Source organism: Phasianus colchicus, chromosome 15, assembly GCF_987193195.1.
Source record: "Phasianus colchicus chromosome 15, bPhaCol1.hap1.1, whole genome shotgun sequence".
Taxonomy (NCBI): Eukaryota; Metazoa; Chordata; class Aves; order Galliformes; family Phasianidae; genus Phasianus; species Phasianus colchicus.
In genome coordinates this window covers 6,297,437-6,319,660 of record NC_143450.1, presented here as the reverse complement: position 1 = coordinate 6,319,660, position 22,224 = coordinate 6,297,437, and the positions used below count along the sequence as shown (strand labels likewise).

The following is a 22,224-nucleotide window of genomic DNA, read 5'->3' as shown; positions in this document are numbered from 1 at the left end:
GAGGGGACTACTGAATTCATTTCAAGTAGAAAAAGTTCTTCTGGCTGTCCTTGTTGCTGTGTTTGGATACCAACATTAGCAGTCCTTACAAGCTTATGCTAACCACCCACTCGTGCAGCTGAGATTGTTACTAAAAGCTGGCCACAAAGATGGCACTTAGGCAGACCACTAAGTATCCTGCCTGCCAGTTACACTTACAGGAATGTGAAAGGTAGCTGTAACTTTCCAAGTCATTAACCACCAGGCTGACTGCATTTCCACTAGGTTCTGAGTTGAAATTGTGCCGTGTGTATTTGCATAGAACCTACGGATCGTTGCTGAAATGCTTTAACTGATTCAGTGCAGATTATCAGTCTCTCCCTCACTCTGCATCAGCATGTAGGAGATGAGATTTATTGCCATCTGTGCAGGTTATCTGAGAATGTGGTTACCTGAGAAACCGCTCTCAAGGATCAGTGTTCAATGTGGGCTTTCTAAGATACAAACAATGCATATGTGTGATATTGATGGGTCTTTAAGAGCTATATATTTGACCAGTTTATTTGCTACAGAACTCTGACTATCCAAGCTAGAATACTAGGTAAAGACAAGGAAAATGGACTGAGGTCTTTGTATATTAATACACAGAATATATGGAATATATCCAGCATAGCAAAGTAGGACACTACGTGGATGTATGATATAAAATAATACTAATTGTACAACACAAAAACAGTGGAATAGTAGCTCCAGAATACAGATAAACAGGATATGCTACTCAAATAAGATAGAAATTTAAAAAATAATAATAAAAAATAAAGGTGAGATAGAAGCATTATAGATTTATCAGCCCTACACACTGCCATGACATGAAGAGACAGCTAAGATATTTTTAAGATTATCGTATTCTGTTTGGATTTGGAACTTTTAGGATTTCCTTCCGTGAAAAACTGTAATATTTTAATCCTTGAATGATGCATTAACTTGCAACAGCAACTTATGTTGACTGTTACAGCATAGCTACTGTTACTGTATGGATCATTCTTGCTTGAGATGGGAATAAGATGGACTTTATAGTCCAAGTTTTCCACCTCTATATTTAAAAAACAATAATAAATTCATTTTTAAAGACAAGCAGTATACCACTTCCAAAAGTGAACTCTTCAGGCTGCCTGAATACACAGGCTTCATCCTGGCATGAAATCATAATGTGCATTATGACATTATACTTTGTTGTCATGGAAGCAGTTGCAGTGACATTCTCAATTCTGATGTGAATCTTAACAAGTCTTTTACCGGTCATCAGGTTTCAATTTGAGGGGTAGGTTCTTGCTTGTGTTATGCATTCCCCTTCACAGATCCTGTCAGTCATTGATTACCAGTTTGCATGTCTGATAATAACCAGCAATCCCACTAACCTTCACAGCTTTACAACCTTTCTATTCTTATTACGACACTCAAGTGACTAGAAAAGTCACTTACAAAGTTTCTGGCTGTAACACAGGACAACACCAGTATTTTGTGCCCAGGCATATTTCAGGAAATAATCTGGTGTGTTCAGCTGTAGAGAGACTGTGAAGAGTCCTTGAGTTTGTGGGAAATGGATGAGACTGCTTTACACTGAATGGTATTTAAAAAATGATGGTGTGGCACATGTAACAAAAATCAGGTTTGCTTCCTGTGGTAGGGACTACTGAAATTGTCTTCTCCTCATTGTCCTGGTTTCATTGCAGAGCTATGGCTGCACCTTTGCAATACAAAAGCTGATGATATGCTACTCTACTTCCAGGGCTCAAGGCAGATTTGTAGTTTATTCTTGGTTTGACTGTAGGGTGAAATCTACCAGGAAAGACAATCCTTCAAAAAAATGTATTTCTGCCTCTCCAAACTTTTCTCCTCATTATGCAAGAATTGATTTTGAATTTCACATGGCTGTATGACTGCGGCTGGGGAATGGGAATTCACTGTCCTTCCCCCATGGTTGTTAAATGATTCTGCTCAGAAGAATACCATGAAAGCTCTCATGTTCACACAGGTTATTAGTGTTACTTGGATGTGTGTGCATACAAAGCTTTGGCTGTGTCTTACTGACTGCCCTAGCTAACCTCATCCTGTCAGTCCATTCCCAGCACTAAAAAAGAGCTGCTCTTGGCAGATGGTAGAGGAACCTGGCTGTGAGAATGTGCTCTATACCTGGTCCCCTGCTGATCTTCTAAACTGATATGAATTCTGCTTAAATATTTCATGGGAAACCGGGAAGGATTTTTCTCTAAGTTTATTTTATTGTTTAATCCAGAAAGCTGTAGACGTAAGAGTTTTTAGTCTTTAAATGTGCAGCCAGAGTAGTTATTATAATACTAGGTACATGCATTACTTCATTAAAACTGGTTTAGATGGCTAGGTCAGTTCAGCTGTAGAGACTGTGTTTAACAGTCTGAATCCCACTGAAGTCCTGAAAGCCTGTATCTGTCAGCAGACAGGATTACAGCAGGAAGTGATTGGTACACCTTAGGCTGGGTGAATGTAAGCTGTTTAATTACAGAGCTGCTTTGTTCATGCTTTATTGTGATCTTGGTGGTGCTGTGGTTGTATGTTTCACTAAGCAGTCCTGCTGATTCTAGGAGTAATTTTTTATATTTCCTGATTTTTGATTCTCAAAATAAAGGGTTAGTTACTACTTTGAGTGGTTTGCTTGGTTTTAGTTTAAGTAAATGTAACAATTTTGCATATTGAATGAAATACATGAATAGTAAATGGAAAGAGACTTTTATAGTGCTATTGGGAAGGGCAGTCTTAGCTGTTACTGATAAGAACAGTTCAGCATGGCACTTAAGTATATGTTCTTCTCCATGCAATAGGTACTGCACATACTTTCCATTCGTTTAAATCCTGATTTCACAGATGAATTTATGTATAATGCCATGTGAAAGCAGAAGACTAGGCCAAGTCTAAGCTACAAATTTCAGCAGACATAAAAAGGTAAATCAGGGAATGCACTGGTAATAAGTACCACCAAATGCACACTTACACTAGCAAAATTAGTTACATTCTATTCCATTACAGAAGGGACGCTTCTACTTTATGGTACTGAGCATGGCTTATCCAAGGGTAATTGTTCCAAGTGTCTCGCCAAGATGATATACTCTAATTTCTGCACTACCTAATAGCCAAACTGTAGTTTCTCTGCTGTCGTGGTCCTGCTGAAGACTTCAAAAATTGGATTCATTTGTGCCTAGTCCTGCTTCTGATGATCTGTAAAAAATGGAATTTTATCTACTTGTGCAGTGATCTTTTCACACCCCATGCGCTACCTGTTCTTGACACTCATATTATGGAGAGACTGTTGTACAGTCTCTTTACTATTGACGAATCTTCTCCCTCTGAGAACAAGCAATGAGTCTTTAGTTTCAGTAGAGAACACACTTCCTATGAAGCTACAAGCTGCTGAATATTGGAGTACAATATATAATACTGTTTCTGTAACCAGCTGATGTTGTTAGCTCCAGCTTATGATAACTCACAAGCATCATGGTTGCAGCTAATTGTAGGGAGTGTAACCTCGTACAAAGTACTTGCTGATGCAAAAATTACACTTATAGCCCTGAGGGAATGTATATTGGTGTTGTCATCTCTCTTGACTCCAAAAGCATTCACCACCCGTTCTCTCATTTTTCTAGCTGAGTACTTATACTGTTTGTTCCTTATGAGGAACATGTTTTGCTTCCCTTTCAGTTCAGAAGAATGGTTTTTGTGCATAATTATGTCCATTGTTTTTTTTTTCTTTCTAGAGAAATCAGTTTGTCAAATGAAAAATATTATTTCTTTCTAGAAATCTTTCTGCATTAAAGCCATCATACCTACAACTAAGATTACTTTAGTGCAGGGATGCAGTCACAATGCTTTATTGAAATTCTACCTTACACTTAGGAAATGTAAGTTTCTTTTTCCATTTCAGAGCAACCCAATAATTACATTGATATTACTCGTAAGATTGTTAAGTTTAGCATTAACAGATAATGATACAGAAAGAAATGCTGCACTGAGTTTTGACTATACATCTTTCTTGTTTTAATTGACAACTTACCAAAGTGTTACAAGCATTTCATGCTTTCCTGCTCCTGGAAATTCAAACTAAAGAAGTTATCCTTACTAAAGCATTTTGCATCTTTTTCTTATTTTTTTTAAATGTACACAAAATGGAGTTTGATTCTGGTAGAAATGCTATAATAACCTGAAAATTGTAGTTCAACAACTGCACATTAAGTTCACATGACATTCTAAATACATACAATTATTTTGTGTGAGAATTGCTGTTAAAATGGTATGCAGAGTGCAGCTATGTTTTCCATAGTTAGCAATTGTATCAAAAGTCACTCAATACTCATGCTGTTATCTCATAATATTACGTTATTGGAGGAATTGCTTGAATATACTATCATGAAGTCATTTCAGTCACAAAAGTGGCTACTGTTCAAGTGATGAACAATACCAATACAATTGGTAACTAATCAAATGTAGTCATGCTATTTAAGGGAAGACTGTTTTTCCTAGAACAGCAGAATCTGGACATTTGAAATCTATGATGTATCAAGTTGGTAGTAAGAGTGGCAATATTTTAATACATGTTCGTAGAATATAAATGCATTGCATCTACTTTTAAGTATAAAAGCAGATAAAAAGTACCCTTGAGAGGTAATGAAGCAAGTGCTGGGGCAGAATAAATATGCTTTGGAAAGGGTAGAGCGTATGCTTCCCCCTTTCTGGTTCTCCCATTTGTCTTTCTGTAATGTGTTGGTGGAGGAGCAGAAGAAAGTGATAAAGTTGATGTTCTTGTGATTAGTGTGGTCTGGACAAGGCATCAGGGAATGTTTAAACCACTGAATTATTAAAATATTATTCTGCCCACAACCATGTATTCAGATGCTCAAAACGTGATTTCTAATGTTTTGTTCCTATCATTGAGTTATGTTTGTTTCTGCCAGCAGGAGTCTCTAATGTACGCAGCACCTTTTCTGAAGTTGACAGCAACATCATGATCATGTTTATTACCATCTCTCTATGACAGTAACCAGGTGATCCTTATAACATGAAGAAGGTTTTTCTTCTTTGCCTCCTTTGGAATCTTCTCAAACACGGTCCTTTTATAATAGTAAAAGTAGCATTAGTGCACAAGTAGCTTGTCACAGCTTCACGAGGTCTTTGGGAAGGTCAGTAATCTGAGGCTGAAAAGGAGTTCTCTCTTCCTCTCACAACTTCCTTTTTGATAATTGAGTATCACAGCTAATTTTCATTGATTTTTTCCTTGTGTAAGAAAACTTTCTGGTCTTAGATTCACTATGAAAGTATCTTGTGGTCACACCTAAAGCATCCTCTGGCTGTTTTCCCTAGCTGTGAATCCATGAGGAAGAAAAATACAAATATGTTCAGAAGACACAAAAGAGGAGGGCCTCCATTAAAGTGGGTGATGTTGTAAAAGAGGATGAGCTAGAAGGAATACAAAGCTCTTGGATTAACGTTTTAATATTTTGAAAGCTTATTCTACATGGTTTATTGGAATACTCACTCTTTAGTAGCAAACAGTGAAACCATATGTCTGATGGATTATTGTTGTCAGTATACTCATCCGTCAGGTGTACGTATTCAGCCATCCTAATCTGCATATTCACTTCTTAACTCACTGTCTTCCTTTGTCAGGGAAACACATGCATTGTTCAGTTCTCTGACATATTAGTCAAGTATAATTATCAGTAACATAAATGATGGTAGTGACTAGCTCTTCTCGAAATAATTTGACTGTTATGATATGATTTCAAACTCTTTGGACTTCTCATTTACTTGTTCATACATAATCATGTAAATAGTTTATTGTTAGCGACTCACAACAGACTTCTGTGTCACAATGGTTTCTTCAGCATCAGCAAAATTTGTATTTCGTGTAAATTAAGTCTAAAAATTTATTTCAATTTTTTAAATCTGATCATCTGCTCAAACCAGCATAGAGAACCTGGACCATTTTTGTGGCCCTCCTCTGGACATGCTCCACCAGGACATGCTCTCCTGTACTGTTCCTGTACTGTTCATCTCTCTGCGTTGCTGTTTGAATTCTGTTGCTTTGGGGGAAAAAAATCATATCTAAAATCAAAATGAAGCTTGAAAAAATGAAATCCAAATGGCTTTTGGTGGAAAGTTTTTTAGAACTGGTGCTTCAAGTAGGATCTGAAATCTGAACATTTCCAAATAATAGAGAAAATACACATATAGTTAGACTAAAGTATTGTACATCTTATAAACGCACTGTAATATATTTACTCAATTTGTCGTAGTTCTAGTACCTTAAATATTGCTGCTGCTGCTGCCTCTTCATCTGTATCATCAAAAAAAGGTTGAATACAGTTTAAAAGGAAACTATTTGTCGCTGAATTAAATAAGCTGAGGTCTATGAACTCAAAATCCAAAACGTTGTTGAATTATTTACAGTAATACAATGAGAAGGATGATGTTAATAACTCTAATCACTCTACCAAGATCTGTGCAGTGCAAGCCTATAAAAAACAGCTGAAATAGAGAAAACAAAAAATTTTTCTTGAATGTGGGACCATTTGTTTTTCAGTTCTAAGTGAGAAGATATGGATTTGCAGGCTTGCTTGGTCAAATCACCTTTAGATCTGATAAAATGCTGATAGCAAACAAGCTAAAACAACAAACAAACCAAAACAAAACAAAAGACAGAAGAAATGGGGGCATTACCCTGATTTGCTGGTAATGAATGAATGAATTAGCTGGAGGAAAGTCAGTGCTTTGACATGAATGAACCAGTATGGTTTAAATGCAGAGTGTCGTGTCTGTGATTTGGATCTTTCTCAATGGCCAGTGAATGACATTACCCAAAAATCACTGTGCTGTGGGGAAGATGTCACAAGAGACAGTTCGTACATTTCAGGAAGCATCACTCTCTCTAGACTTTTCATGGTGTTTCAGTAGTAATGCATTTTCTGTGCACTTATTTGTTTTCCTGTGTCCAGTATTACATCTGGTGTTTACAAGAAGAACTAATAAAATGCATATAATGGCATACTTTAAAACAAATAGAACTTTCAAACAGGATCCATTCAATGAAATGATACCTTTCAATACCAAGATTTATTTTAGGCATTGAACGAGGCAATAAATGTCTTGTGGAAAGTCTGGAATTGTGTTAAAGATAGTAGGTTTTTCTAACATGGATAAATTGAAGTGTTGAATGGCACTGCAATGATTGATTATAGGGAACAGTAACAAATGTATGTTAAAATGCACAGTGCCTAAAATCTGATGGAATGTTAACTTCGTTTATAGTTGGACCAAATACATTAATAACATTTCACTTAAGCAATCACTAGCCATTTCTGCTGGACCTCTCTTGAAGATTTAAATGCTCCTAATTTTCTAGAAAGAAATCAGGGATTTGAATGACAGCAGTAGAAGTAAAATGATTTCAGCTCACAACTAGTAGGATTATCACAGTTTAAAACTATTTGGATATACTTTATTCATTTCTGTTTACATGCTGTAGTGGAAATGCTAAGTCATGTCCTGAAGCAGTGATTGAGCACCTGGTGGGATGGCAGGGCCAACCCAGAGGAGCTCAGGTGCATGCAATGCAGCTGGGTGACCAGAAGGGATGGAGCCAGGATCCACACCTTCCCAGACCTTCTTGAAGGGTTGGCTGTGGAGGCAAGGATATCTTGCTAGAGATCCCTGCATACCTGAGGCCTTCTGAAGGTAAACAGATTGTTTTCCTTTGTTTCTGTATCCACAGCTGGTGTATTTCAGCATATTCTCTCCTGTTGTAGCCTGGGACTTTGCTACTCCACTATCATTGCTGCCCTTTTCATTATTTCAAAACATTACACATGTTGAAGACTAAGAGTGGGGTGGACTTGAATAAGGCAATCGAAGAACTATTACTGTTTTTTTTTAACAAGTACATTTCTATAATGCCATTATTTTCAGGACTTAGATGCATTTAGTTTAGAATTCTCCTCTCTTTTCCTCCATTTTATGACTGCATAAAGGCAGTGCGTTGCAGCTTACCACCAGTAATTTGAGGTGATGCATTGCATGTTGCTGTGATGCAACCCAGCAGATCGCTTGCCCCTTTTTTTCTCAGGATGGGATGGGGTTGGAAATCAGAAAGGTAAAACTGGAAAAACTCATGGGTTAAGATAAAGGCTGCTTAGAGGGTAAAACAAAAGCCATATGCGCAAGCAAAGCTGAACAAGGAATATCATTTGCTGCTTCCCATCAGAGGCTGGTGTTCAGCTCCTCCCAGGAGAGCAGGGCTTAGCATGCATAAGGGTTTATTGTGAAGACAAAAGCCATCACTCCTAACATCCCTCCTTCATTCTTTCCCCCAGCTTTTATTGCCAAGCATGAAGCCATACCATTTGGGGGTATTCCTTTGGTCAGTCTGGATCAGCTGTCCTGACTGTGTCCCCTCCCAGCTCCCTGTGCACCCCCAGCCCATCGCTGGCATTGTGGATTACTTATAGCCTGTAGCCACTGATGCACTGCAATCTGCCCTTCTTATGATCTCATTGGGGATTAAGGTACCTTACAGAACGGTAGAATATCCGTGCAGTGTTTTAAACTACGTTGTAGATACTAAATGTTTTTAACTGTATCCTATGTAGTGTTAACTTCTCCCAGACCCCCCCCAAAAAAAGTGGAAAGCAAGATTTTTTTTGAGTGGGTTCTCACATAAAAAGGTCTGGAAGTTTTGTTGGTGTAGTTGTTTGTTTTTAAACTAAGCATCAGTTACCTCCTAATGGAATTGCTTGTCAGGAAATCTTTAGTTTTACTCAATGTGTTCCTAAGGTTTAAAACAACAACAGACACAAAACAACTGAAAATGGAAAGAATGAAAGATAACATCTTGTCCCAGAAACAAAAAAGATTATCAACCAGCTGTCATGAATGGTTTACTAAACTATTTTGCCTCAACTAATTTTTCTGTATGGTGTTGCTTGAACGTGATTGAGATGAAAACAGTTCCATGGCATCCATCACTTCAGCATGTTAGTTTTGTACTAATGTTAATATCATTTTAAAAGTTTGTGGGATAGGAAAGTCATGTACTTGAATTTCTAGAGCTGGATTGCCTTCTTCTAAACTCTAGTACCTAATGTTACTTGGTAAGGTAGTATAATTATTGTATGTTTTATAATTTCATACCGTCAGACAGTAAAAGATGTAAGAGCAAGCAGTAGTGGTGTTTTTAGAATGCATTTAGTAAAGGGAATAGGGAAAATAGTTTTTGTAATTAATAAGGTTATTTTTGAGGATTCTACAAAGCTGCAAGCTTACTGGTGTGTTAAAGAGGTAAAATCCGGTTATTTCAACAGAGGACAAAATCTAGGTATTTAACAAAGAAATAAAACAAAAAGGAAAAAAAAAAGCAAAAAACAAAACCAAAAACCTAGAAAGTTCATATATATTTTTAACATAAACGTGAACCCAGGCAGCACAGGATGGCCTCCACCCAATCTCCATGAATATTTGTGCTATGCTCAGTTACACAGTGAATTTGTGCTGAAGTAGAAGGCATGAGTTTTGTGCTGAATCAGGCTCCCATAACAGCCTTTTCTGAGTGAAGACAGTAACTGGCAGTCAGTATTAAAATATCTTTTCTTGATGTTTGCGATACATCTGACTAGTCACTGGCAAACTTTGATCCGTTACAGAGGATTTACTAATTATGTCATCTGAAATGTTTTTGTCTTCAAAAATATAGTAAGACTTTCAGATCAGAATAAGGCAAAGTGCAGAAAGTGAAAGCCATCAGCTCAAGTAAAACATATAGTAAATAGAGGTACAGATGCAAAACGGCGATGTGTGCATTTTTTTACAAGTTTACTTTGTTATTTCAGTTGACATTTTACTGAATGTCACTGAGAGTGAATAAACAAGCTAACGAGGTTTTAGCTAAATCTCTGCAAACAAGTTGTGAATTCCATAAATAAATAAATAAAGTTGCTCATCTCTTAATCCCAGACTTCTTATTTTGCAACTTTCAGAGCATCCCCTAGTTTGCAGTGATGCATTCATTCAACACGTGATCAGCATCAAAGGCATGAAATTCCGATTAACTGTTTTTTTTTTTTTTTGGCACCTCACCTCTTTCCAGTTTGAACTTGGAATCTCCTCTGTGCACAGACCACTAATGAGGAAATCCTTGCTTATGAATTCAATGCAGAATGAGGGTTTTTTTTCCTTTGCATAATGTCGGCTTTGAAGTCAGGCAGTCCAAGAAAGTGATTGATCTCACCCAAGTTCATAACTTTTTCAAAGTACTGCCGATATCATTAAATTTTAATTAACCCTTTGAGCTCCTTCTATGATGTAAAGATGAGGGAACATCAAAGGCTTGTATGTTAGAGCAGCAGTGAAATCTTTTGAGCTGGCTTAGACTTATTGAAGATATCTAAGCTGCAAAATATTCCAGTTCTGTAGTCAGCTCAATTCTTGTTACTAGCTCTGCTCTGTGTTGGAAGAGGCAAAGCTATTGTTACATCCTCAGTTAGGGCTATTTATATACCGAGCCCATCTTCCTGTAAATGCTCTTCTTCCTACTCAAAAAAAAGTAGTCCATCTTAAAGCAAATGAACAGAATGTAATACCTTATTCCTTCTCCTTCATTTGTGCTTGCTTTAGCTATTATTATCTTGGTTAGTTGTCTTACAAAAGTATCCTGTAGGATTTAATAGGGATTATACAAATAATCTTCCATATAAAATGAAATCTAGGGCTTGGTATTTTAAAATTCATCCTGTGCAATTCCCTTTCTTGACAGGGCAATTTCAGTCAAAAGTGAGCTTCATAGGCTTCTAACTTCATAGCCTTTTTTTTTTTTTTTTTTTTACAGCAGGTGGATGGGGACCTGCAGAAGGCTTTGAGAAGGGCTGTGTTTTCAGGGCAGAGCTCGGTTTTGCCTCTATGCTGTGAAATTATTTATACTACTGTGAAGTGGATTTGAAAGTACTCTGAACCAACTGTACCTCATGGTAAAGAAATCCACAAAGTGCAGAACAGCAGTAAGTCGTTTCTGTTTCTTGGGACAGAAGAGAAAACCTGGATAGAGGAGCATTCTGCTTTCTTGATACCAGAAAATGCTGTTTGGGATGCAGAGAGCACTGAGCAGGAGAGGAAAAAAGAGACAGAAATAGTCGGTAAATTCTTCCAATTAGGCAAAATTAAAAAAAAAAAAAAGTAAGGTCAAGAAATGGAGATCTTCTGTTGCATTCAGAAGCCTTTGCTTTCATTTCCCTCTTACTTTCTTGAAGGCGTTGGTGAAAAAATAGGTCTGTTCTTCCTTACCAGATCTGTCATTAGTAGCTCTGCTTGTGCTACAACAAACTTGTTAATAGGCAAAGAAAATAAAAGATGGGTCAAAACAAGCCTCTTCTGAAGAAAAAAGAATGCATTACTTGAAGTCATGAATAAATGGGTATGTTTGTCTGTGAGTTGGAGGTTGCTCTGGCTGAACAATTTCCAGAGAGGATGATCTGCCTCTAGAATGAGGCAGGTTGCTTGAAATCATAATATATTAGCATTTGAAGTTTAAACTACTCGTCTCACTGCAGGTGTTGTTCATAGCATGTCTGGCTTATGTTGAATTTAGAGAGCAAATTCTAAATTTTGGAAGGGCTTCTCAGCTAAATCGACAGTTACAAGCATATCCCTGCCTTCTGGAAGGATTACATGTGCCTTTCTGTTCTTCTCTGACAGCAAACAATGACGTTAAGGCAACATTGCAGTGCTACTTTGGGTCCACCCCTTAAGGACAAAAGGGTTAATTTAACTTGATTTGAAATAGAACTGATTAAACCAATATATTAGCAGCAGGGATGAAAGTTTATCAAAGGATTGCCTGGCTGGAATGAAACTAAAAATTTCTCTAATACTTTCTGTGGTTCAAGGAGCTAGTCGATGCATGGATTACAAAAGTGACTTTTTCCACCTGTCAACCTTAAGTCTGTTTTAGGATTATAGAAATAACAGCACTGAATCAAATGTGTGATGCATGAATAGAAGTGAAGTTGTGACATCTGCCAGATATGGAGGGAAAACAGACATAGAAATGAAGTCTCCTTCATAAGAAATGATTTCCTGAGTAATCATAATGGCCTACACATTTGTGTGCATGTGTCTGTAAGTATAAGTGGATGAAAAAGCATCATCGCGTATTTGGTGCAATTTTGAAATTCTACAGCAAAAACTATTTTTCAAAACATTCTTTAATGATAGATTTTTTTTTGATTGCATAAGCAGGTAAAATAATACTAAATCAAATTTTTAAAAGGGAGGGGTGGCTTAAAGTGGGAGGGGAATCAGATGGGGGAAAAAAAAACAATGCTTTGCATAAAAGAAAATGAACTCAGAGACAGAGGCAGTTGGAGAGTTTCTGTTCTAGGCTTTGATGGGAAAACCTTCCTTGCTATAAAGAAGATGGACATAATTGAGTGCATATTTGTGAATGTGAGCATTTTTGTTAATCTGCACCATTATTTTCTGATGTTGACTTCTAGTTGTTTGGGTTGTTGCTGTTCTTTTTTTTTTTTTTTTTTTTTCCTTCCCTTATCCATGCTTCTTTCAGACTCCATTTTAAAGGAGAGGAGGAAGATGAACTACCTTAGTCAATTCTTGGCTATCTATATGTAATATGCTTGTCATAGTTCTATGACAAATGTTGCTGAGTTTAATACTAATTAACTAAAACTGGGTGTAACACATATCAATAGGCAAGCACACGTTGTAGAAGTAGAGAAACTTCAATTTGCTTTTTTGTTTGATTAGACAAGTAAATATGCCTAAGAATAGGTGAACACGTTTGTGGATGTGGTGTGACAAGCCTGCTGGTGCGCTTAGAAATCATACTGTATGATGCCCTTTAGATACTATGGAGAAAAAAAAACAAACAAAAAACTTATTTTGGTTGTTGGAAACATGATTGTGCAGGTGCCAGCTATTTGAGAGAAGTGCAGTATTTTAACTGGAGATTAATAACTTCATCCTACCATCTAGAGTGCTTTTTCACTAATTTCAAAGGCCATCAGTGGATGCAGTCTTGCAGTGAACAATGACAGCATAGTGCTGAAGCTTGGAGACTCACTGTATCTGGAAGTAGAACTTTGAAATCAAAGGTCACTGGGCTTTGATTAGTTTACAGGATACAGGATAAGTAAGGCATAGAAAAATTAGCTTTGTCTCATTGAAATCATTCCAAATTTAGTGGGGGAACCCATCTTTGTAGGCTATCTTTGACTGTTATCTATTTCCTCACACAAAAGAGACACTGGCCATTTGAGAGTAGTAGACAAAGCCACAGATTCACTTACTTGAAGGAGGATGGTTAGCTTTTCAGTACTGTGCATGCTGTATACCTACCTCCCTTAGCACTTTTCTTAGAAGAGGTACATGCATGTTGGTAGCTCGTATCAAAAGAGGTGAAGTAACTCTTTTTCTCAGTAAAAGCATTATGAGAATGAAAGACATTACAAATAACACACGTACAAGCAGAAGATATTCCTGGTTATGTCAGGAATGGTTTCTTTTTATTTCCTTCCATTGCTTTCATTTCATGAAAATGAGTTTTGCATTCATTAAAGATAGTGACTTTAGACCTTGGAATGCTTAAGTCTTTTTTTCTGGGAGACAGGGTTTTTGTTTTGTTTGTCTTTTAACCAGCAGGCAGTCGGTTTACTCAGAGCCACATCTGTGCCTTGGTGCTGTTGTGGCTTGATCAGCTAAAACAGTAGTTTAATCTGTCCTTCTGTCACACACATATCCACATGTAGTGCTTTCATTCCTTTTGTATAGTGTGCTGATTTGATTGATAGGATTTGTGGAGTCTTTGTATTAGAAGAGATGAAACACCAAAAAGCAGGCGATTGTGGTGTATTTCCTTACCTTGCCATCCTAGAGACAGACCTGAGCTATTTCAGAACGTGCTACCATGGATATCTGGAGTAACAATGATTCAAGTTCTTCTTCCTGCTGATCCTGAATTCTTCAGAATAACATGACTACAGTTGCTGTTTTTCTTTGTGTTCCACAGAAAAAGATGCTTTTTTACTGTTGTTTTAGTGGTTAGGCAATAAGCTGAACAATATTATTTTTAGAGTTGTGAGCTAGTGAATAACACTCTAATATCGCTATTAATGAAAGAGCTGAAGTTTGTATGTTAAGTTACAACTGAAGACCAGAAAAAAATATATATTTTTTACATTGTCTGCATAGCTAACTTCATCCTTGGTATAATTCACTAAATAAAGATTTGCTCTTCAGAATCTCTTGGTGCACTGGGGAGTAAGTCTTTTTAAAATGAGTAACCTTACGCCTATTTTTATAATGCAGTAAAACTTGTAATGTTTATTTTTTATTTTATTTTCATACTAAAAGATAGAACGTATACACCCATTTATTATTGATTTATTGTTGTATTTTATATTTTTCTTTGGTATTTTTCTGGCTTGAAATTTCATGTAGAAATTAATGCCTGGCTTAGTAAGACGTTTTTGAGTTCAGAAGGCTGTGATCTTCCCATTTATACACCCATTTATTGTTGATTTATTGTTGCATTTTATATTTTTCTTTGGTATTTTTCTGGCTTGAAATTTTCCTTTAGAAATTAACACCTGGCATAGTAAGATGTTTTTGAGTTCAGAAGGCTGCGGTCTTCCAGATAACATGAGGATGCATTGTTTACTGTCTATAAAGAAAATCTGTTATAGTTGATTCTTGTGGAATACTTCAACAGATAAGACTGAAAGTAGGTGAACTCTATTTAGAAAATAGAGCTTTTGCCCTTGTGAAAGTGTAGAGACTTCAAAGAGGACAGGAAGTAAGTAGACCTCATTACAGTAATATGAATTACACTTGTATCAGATTGGCTGGAAAACAACTTGTACTTGCATTTTGCTGCTGTCGTGCATTTCAATGACCATTTGCTCCATTAATATTGCGACTGAACTGCTACAAAGCAATTTGTAATCAGGAATCCAAAATCTAGCTAATGGCAATATTAGTCACACAATTTCAAGCTTTCTGTACTAAGTATCATTAATAGATATATGTATATACGCTGTTAAAGAATATGGAATGTATATGCTCTTAAAGCTATGAAATACCAATTTCAGTGTTGTGCAGTTTTGTACAACATTCAACCCTAATTACAAAGACTAATATTGGATTTAAATCAATTAAGTAATTCAATGATAGCTCAGATCCCAACTTTGTTGAATATGACTGCAAGGACTATAAATATGTCATGCCCTTGAAATTCATTGACGTTGTCTGGTAACTATTTGTTTGCTGAGAAAAATGCAAAATTTTAAAACGTTACAAAACTTTCTGTGGTTGTCTCCACATTTTATAAGAGTCCTTTAGGTGCTGTTACTGCTGACTGCTATCTATGTCACTCAGAGATTTTTTCCAGACTCCAGGGGGAGGTTGGCTATTACAAGTTCTGTACCTAGCAGTTTAATTCTCCATACCAGAGATAAGACAGTATCAAAACCAGAGTAGCTCTTGGTTTACCCAGGGCTGCACCTGCACAAGGCTCCTTCTTTCCCTTATATATATTAACATGTTGTAAAGAAACTAACAGAGCATGATATTTTTTTTCAGTCTTGCACCACCGTTACTCTGAGGATGTCCTGCCTCAAGGCATCGTAGCGTTTTAATGACCGTAGTTCTTGTTACCTGTTGTATAATGTGCCTCACACATACGGGCTGATTTGGTTATCATACTGTCTTCAAGTTGACATTACCTACAGAAATCATTCCTGCAGTTTTGTCTAGATATTGCTCTTCCTTTCTGTAAGTTATTGTACCTGTTATTTATTGTGGCTCTGTTTCACCAAGAGGTGGCTGCATGTTGATTGCAGGCTTAATGATCTTTTGATGTAGCAGAGCAATAGCGAAGAGTTTGTAAGGCAAGTTGTTTAATTCTCAGTTTGAAACATCATATTAATAGTATTTACAATTCAAGAGAAAGACATAACAGAATTCTAGGGTAATTGTAAAGGTGATTGTTACTTTAAATGAATTACTGATGACATGCAGCTGTCAGCCTATTTTCCTAAAAATGTCAGGGAGGTCTGATTATTTAAAAACTCTAAAGTAATTTTAAACAGAGAAAAAAGAAATCTAACCTAATGGCGTGACATTTTCATTATTATTTTATCTGGAAGAGAAATAGTAAAATCAAAGTATATGAAAAGAAGAATGATAAGACTTCAGTATAAATATCTTACAAGTTACAGGATTAGCTGCTAGTTGGGAAATCCAGTCATGTTTTATGCCTCACAGTATATGTTTGGAATAATAGGAAGGAACCTGCAAAGATCATTGAGACCCACTGCCTGACCTCTTGAGGACTATGCAGACATTCAAGCATGATTTTGAGGGCGGTCTTCAAATTCCTCCTGAGCACTGGTGTGGGGCATCAACCACCTCTTTAGGAAGCTTGTTCCATTGTATGACCACCCTCACTGTAAAGACATGTTTCCAACACCCAGTCTGACCCTCACCTGGCTTACTTTGTGTCATTCCTGTCCTTCTAGCAGTTGGTAGGAGCGCTCAGCACCACCATCTGCTTCTCTCCTCGGGGAGATGCAGGGAGCAGCAAAATGATGATCATGGTAGGTAGCATCCAGCCAGTGGAAGGAAAATGGCAGTAGGAAAAATAAGAGTCCAAATAAATTTGCTCATAAAAGCTCATAGCTACACCCAGAATTGTGCTGTGAAGTTTTCCCTTCCATTAGGAGATAATTTTAAAGCATCAGTTACTCAACATTAGAGTAGCATGATTGGAAGGCAGCCCTATGAGTCCTGCAAGAGCAAAGGTACTGCTGCATCTTGTTATACGTGCAGTGTAGTGTGAATTTAGTGTGAGTTACATTGGCATAAAAAACATCAGAAATATCACTGTACTTTCACCATAAAAATACTGTGTAGGAAAAAAAAAAAAAAAAAAGATAATCAAATATTCTCTCTGGACTAATTATTTTCTTTTAAAAGACTCTGCTAAACCAATCTTTGTCTTATTTGCAGTTGCTCACAAATATGCGTAATTGATGGAAAAAGGAGAAATATTCTTTGGATGCTATGCCGCCAGCTATTTGCATGGCACCACAGATGTGTGGCACTCAGGAGTCTGATCTGCAGGTATTTCTGCCTCTTGCTTCCTAGGGACACTAGTGTGAGTGTGCAGCATGCAGGGAGTGCAGGACCAGTCTAGGACTAGTAGTGCTGAGCGAGGTCATAAATGTTTACAGCTGAGTTAGCAAACTTATTGCCGTGTTACTGAGCTCTGGATTGCTAATGAAGAGTAAGAATCTTTTATTCTTTGGTTAGAATAAGTCTTTAATGTTAATTTGTGCAATGTTAATTTGTGCTGAGTATAATTCTGAAGTGATATGACTGCTCCATTTACTCAAATACACATTTTGCATTTGTAATCTGTTTAAGATATGTTTTCTTTATTATTGCTGATTGCTGTAGTTCACGCAGTTCAAGTGTCTAACTGGAAAGATCCCTGGCTAGAGAGGGAAGCTCACATAGGAAGGGTGAGAATACATCAGCTTTGCATTTCTTGTCTTGAGATGACATCCCAGTAAGGGGTAGAATCTAATTCCAGAACCATTTTGAGAATATTCTAATGTTCTCCTGAAGCATTAGGAAGGAAAGCAGGTTGTGATGCCTGTCTCAGTCTTGTTTAGTATAAATGATAAGATTTTTACTCAAAAGATTGATTTTTCTTAGAGCTGAAAGCAAGTTCAGAAGCTTATCACTTAGAGCTGGTCAAAGAAGAAAGGCAGTTAGCTGAAATGCAAGCATTTCTGAAAGGATAGCTTCTCTTCTGGCAGTTCTAGCTTCAAATATGTGCCCACTGAGAGCAGCTCAGTTTGATGTAGCCAGTTTCATGAAAGCTGATTCAAGAATTAGACTTGAAGTAAAATAGAAAAACAAAGAACAATTGGGAAGGTTAACTACAAAGAATATTTTTGGTTGTGGTACTATTTTAGTTCTCATGCGAAAAGCAGCTGCAAGTTTTTTGAATTTGTTATTTAAACAGTGCAAAACCAGCTTTGTGATGTCACATGTTGGGATTCCAATACCTGCACACACTCATTAGACCATCAAAACCTCCGTGTCTGATGATTTACTTTCTCATCCTGTTAGATGTACGTATTTATTGAAGGTTGCATACATTAGCATTGTTTCTTGCATCTTCTCATGCTGTGCTATGCAGAACTCAGTGGAAATGAGGTGAAAATTGGGTTGGTTTTGGGCTAGCATAGCAGTATACATCTATATATATTTAATATACGATATACATCTTGTTCTTGGCCATTTCTGTGTAAGAGGGCGTTGCTGAATCCACATATGTGTAGCATGCACGATGTTTGGCTTCTGATCTATCTGTTCCTTCACTTTTGTTCCTAATGTAGTTACGATGGAAAGTTTCTTAAAGTCTCTTCCAAAAAACAATTGTTCTAATGAAAATTTATGTCTAACATTTGGAGTGGATTATTTAATAAACTGAAGGAACTGATTAAATAACACTCTCGCCATAGCTAATCTCCACCTTAAATGACACCCTCACTCCATAGCTCAGCTGCTTTTATACTATTTAATTTTAGGGCCAAGCAATTTAATCTCTGACTTTGCCCATGCACTGCTGGAAAACAGAAGAATCATGTGGTAGAAGAAAAATATATGCAAAGCATTCTCCATTTTTTCATAATTACAGTTGCTATTTATCCAAAGGGCAAACTGTCCACAAAAGATTCAAATCAAATAGTTTCTTTTCCAATTGACATTTACCTTTATATTTTAGCGACTATGCTGTTTCCACATGATACATTTTTACATGACATGCACACAAGAAGATACCATTTCTGCATAGGAATAAAAATGTGGTTTTTTGTGTGACACAGACATTTTGCTGGCTTAAAAGTACTCTAATAGAGAGGAAACTGAGCCAGAGTTTGTGACTTGTGGGAATCTGAAACTCTGTGGTACTTGCATCCATAACTAACTTTTACCCAGTTGCTTCTCCAAAAAAGAAAATTGCCTGTGTGCTTGTGTATTTTTGCATAGATATGTGAGTGCCAGCAAATAGGAAACAAAATCAGTTATTAAAAAAAATAATAATAATAAAAATAAAAACCAATAGCCAACACATGTAAAGCTAGGAAGAAACTAACAAATAGACATAAATAATTGTAACTTATCTGGCAGGTTTCTCATGCATTGCATCCCATCCCACTGTGCTGCTCTTTATCTCACTTTTTTTTTTTTTTAACTGTTTTCAGTATTTTATTTATTCATTGTATATTTGAAGTCATTAGCTGCCATATAAAGCAAATTTGGATTTAGCTTCCTTCCAGATTCTGCTCTTGGGCTATCCTTACACCATATGAATAAGAGTTCTGATTTTTGAATTTTGTCTAACTAGAATTGGAATATAAAAAACAGCTCTAAGATGGTTGTTGGTGCCTGCATGTATTTGCATATATATTTATGTGTGAGTTCAGAAAGAAATGTAATGTTTCAGCCACAGTCAGAGTGAATTCCTAAGGCTGACAAGCAACTTGTTCCTTTCTTTTAGAAGAGATCAGAGGGGTCTGTACCTTCTTTATTCTTGACTAGATTAAGAAAACCTTTCTTTCACAATTAATGGTCTTAATCAACGGAGAACTGTGTTTTTAACAAGCATGATCAGTCCCTAAAAATGGATATATCCAAAATTTTTGCAATTTATGGTGTATGTATGTCTAATATAAATAAATACAAGTTCTATTGAAATTTTCAAGTTAGAAATTATTCAGTAACCTGGGCAAGACAGCCTATGATGAGCTCAGATTTGCTCAGAAACACACGCAAGACAAGGTAGTATAATTGGTATCTGCCAAAGCTGGTGAATGCGTGGAACATGGGTGACTTGAGGATTAGAAGTAGAGGAATGGAAAGGAGCAGATAATGAGAGTATAAAATAGAGCAGAGACATTGCCCTTTTGTTAGTAGCTACCCTTATACTTCTCCATTGTTAAAAACTCTGTCTTTTTGCAAATACGTCAAGAGAACACAGTGAAAATGTGAAAATTTCCTTCTGCATCTAAAATTATTATTTTTTTTTAAATTTAAAATTCTATCTCAGGACAGTGCTGATTGCTAGGCTGCTGATAGGGCATTCTGAAATGTTCTCACTAAGTCTTTGTGCCCAGTTGTTGTTTCCCTTAAACAAGAAACTTTCTAGCAATGGATAACTTTTTGATACATTTTTTTGAGCAGGTAGCCAGAATTTACTGGGGGGATTAAAGAAGTAGTCGTCCCCCATTCTGCCTATTAGCATTGCAGAACACAGCACATACAGTCACACAGAGTCATTCCTCAGCATCTGAACCACTGTCACAGCACGGTTCTGGTTTATGGCTGGAAAGTCTAGATGCTCTGGTATTACAAATAATAACTACACACAAAAAATGTAGCTTTTTTATTAAATGTCATCCTAAATAGACACTTCAATTAAGTAAGGAATAAGGAAGGACATCTTTCATCTTCTTCCTTATGCTGCTGGTAAAATGCAAACTAAAGTTTAAAGAGTAGCACTGAATATGTCAATCTTTCATATCAACCCCCTGCTCAAGTGATTCTAGAAGTGACTGTTTGAATTAAGGAAATAGGTTTTACCTGTCACTCACCCCTAGACCTTCTTGCTGTTCCTATAGATATTTTTCTTTTTCTTTTTCTCCGTACACTTGATTGAAAAACCAACTGTGTTTCTGCCTTTTCACATTCTCAGATTTTTTGACTCTTTACAAATGCCAGCAGTCACGCAGCTGTGAAAGAATCTTTTGATATTCACATTTATTGTAATATAGAATTCAAATTTATTTTCATTCTATCTTTCATGCTTCTCAAGCTTTAAATCCTGTAGAGAAAAAAATATATATAGATAGATATGAACATAGAAGCAAAAGAAATCACTGGTTTGAACTCAAGTCTGTAACCAAAGAAACTCAAGCAGTGAGAATTATTTCATTTGGGCTGAGGTGTGTGTGCATCTGTGATGAGGGAGATGAATGAAAAGAGATGAAAGTGGAAAGAGAGAAGATCTATGCATGCACATGTGTCAAAATGTGCATTTATTTATGTATATATGTACTTGAGAATGTGCCTGTATTCATAGTTCACATGACATAGTGTTGTTTGTCTTGTAGATAATGCATCATATAGGAGATATTTGGCAACATTGATCATTTCACTTCAGTCTGCTATACCTACAAGCAGTCTGTATTTTATAAAAACTGGTGGTTGCTTTTATTTTGTTACAAGCATTTTTTTTTAATCAAATATGAAATTCTTACCACTTGATTACTCTTCTGACCAGTATAATGATTTTTCCTGGGATGCTGAAGATATCTCTCTCAGGCTCACGACTCCGAAATGGTGACTACCTGGGGGAGAGAAGCTCACTTTTTAATACCTTTTCTGTTTATGCAGACATAAAATCTAGTTTCCAGTTACCGAAGTGCAGTGATGCATTTTAAGTAATACAGTTCCTACTGATTTACTGCAAGTTATATGGTTTAATAGAAAAAGTTTTTTACCGCTGATACTTTAAGTACAATATAAGCTGAATTCATCAATGTAGAATCAAACCTACTACTGTACATAAAAGAGCACCTGGCTGTACTATCTGTCAGACAAACTTGCACTGCTATTCAAGCCTTTAAATGCACTTGAACTTGTTATTTAAAGAGAATGAAACATTGCTGTTCCGTATCACTGCATTCCAGGGTTTTACTGGTGTAAAAGTTTTTGCAAACAAGTTTTTCATGTGACAGATGACTTTGTGCCCCTTCTAAACACCATGTGCATCTGCTGTTGTGTAGAGGAATTTCAAAAGAAAGAGCACTGTAGTCACTATGGGCTATGAGTTGTAAATATGCAGTTATGACTGGGATAGTAATAATTATTTTTTTGATACTAATTTGCAAAGGCATTTTTTCATTTAGAAACAGCCTCAAATTGAACAGCTGCACCATCAACTTGAAGTGAAGCATGGGGCTATAACCTTCCTTAAGCAAGGACTCATCTTTGTACCATTTCTCTTAAACCACACATGGCTGAGGGGGGAGATGTAACTTTAGGAGAACATCTTCCTGAAAAATACTTCATGAGCAATATAAAATG

General features: G+C 36.6%; 1 protein-coding gene across 4 annotated transcripts in view; it reads left to right on the top strand.

Moving 5' to 3' along the window:
• Positions 1–1,219: 1,219 nt before the first annotated feature.
• The window catches only part of TENM2 (teneurin transmembrane protein 2), a 979,011-nt gene continuing 958,006 nt past the window's right edge, over positions 1,220–22,224 (top strand). For 2 of the 4 annotated variants that reach the window (XM_090150610.1, XM_090150609.1), the window contains exons 1-2: positions 1,227–1,300; positions 17,074–17,187. The gene's annotated coding sequence lies outside the window, so the exon portion shown is untranslated. Of the gene's footprint in view, positions 1,301–2,837; positions 2,959–17,073; positions 17,188–22,224 lie in introns of all 4 variants that reach the window. The other 2 variants (XM_090150611.1, XM_090150612.1) reach the window with 2 other exon arrangements.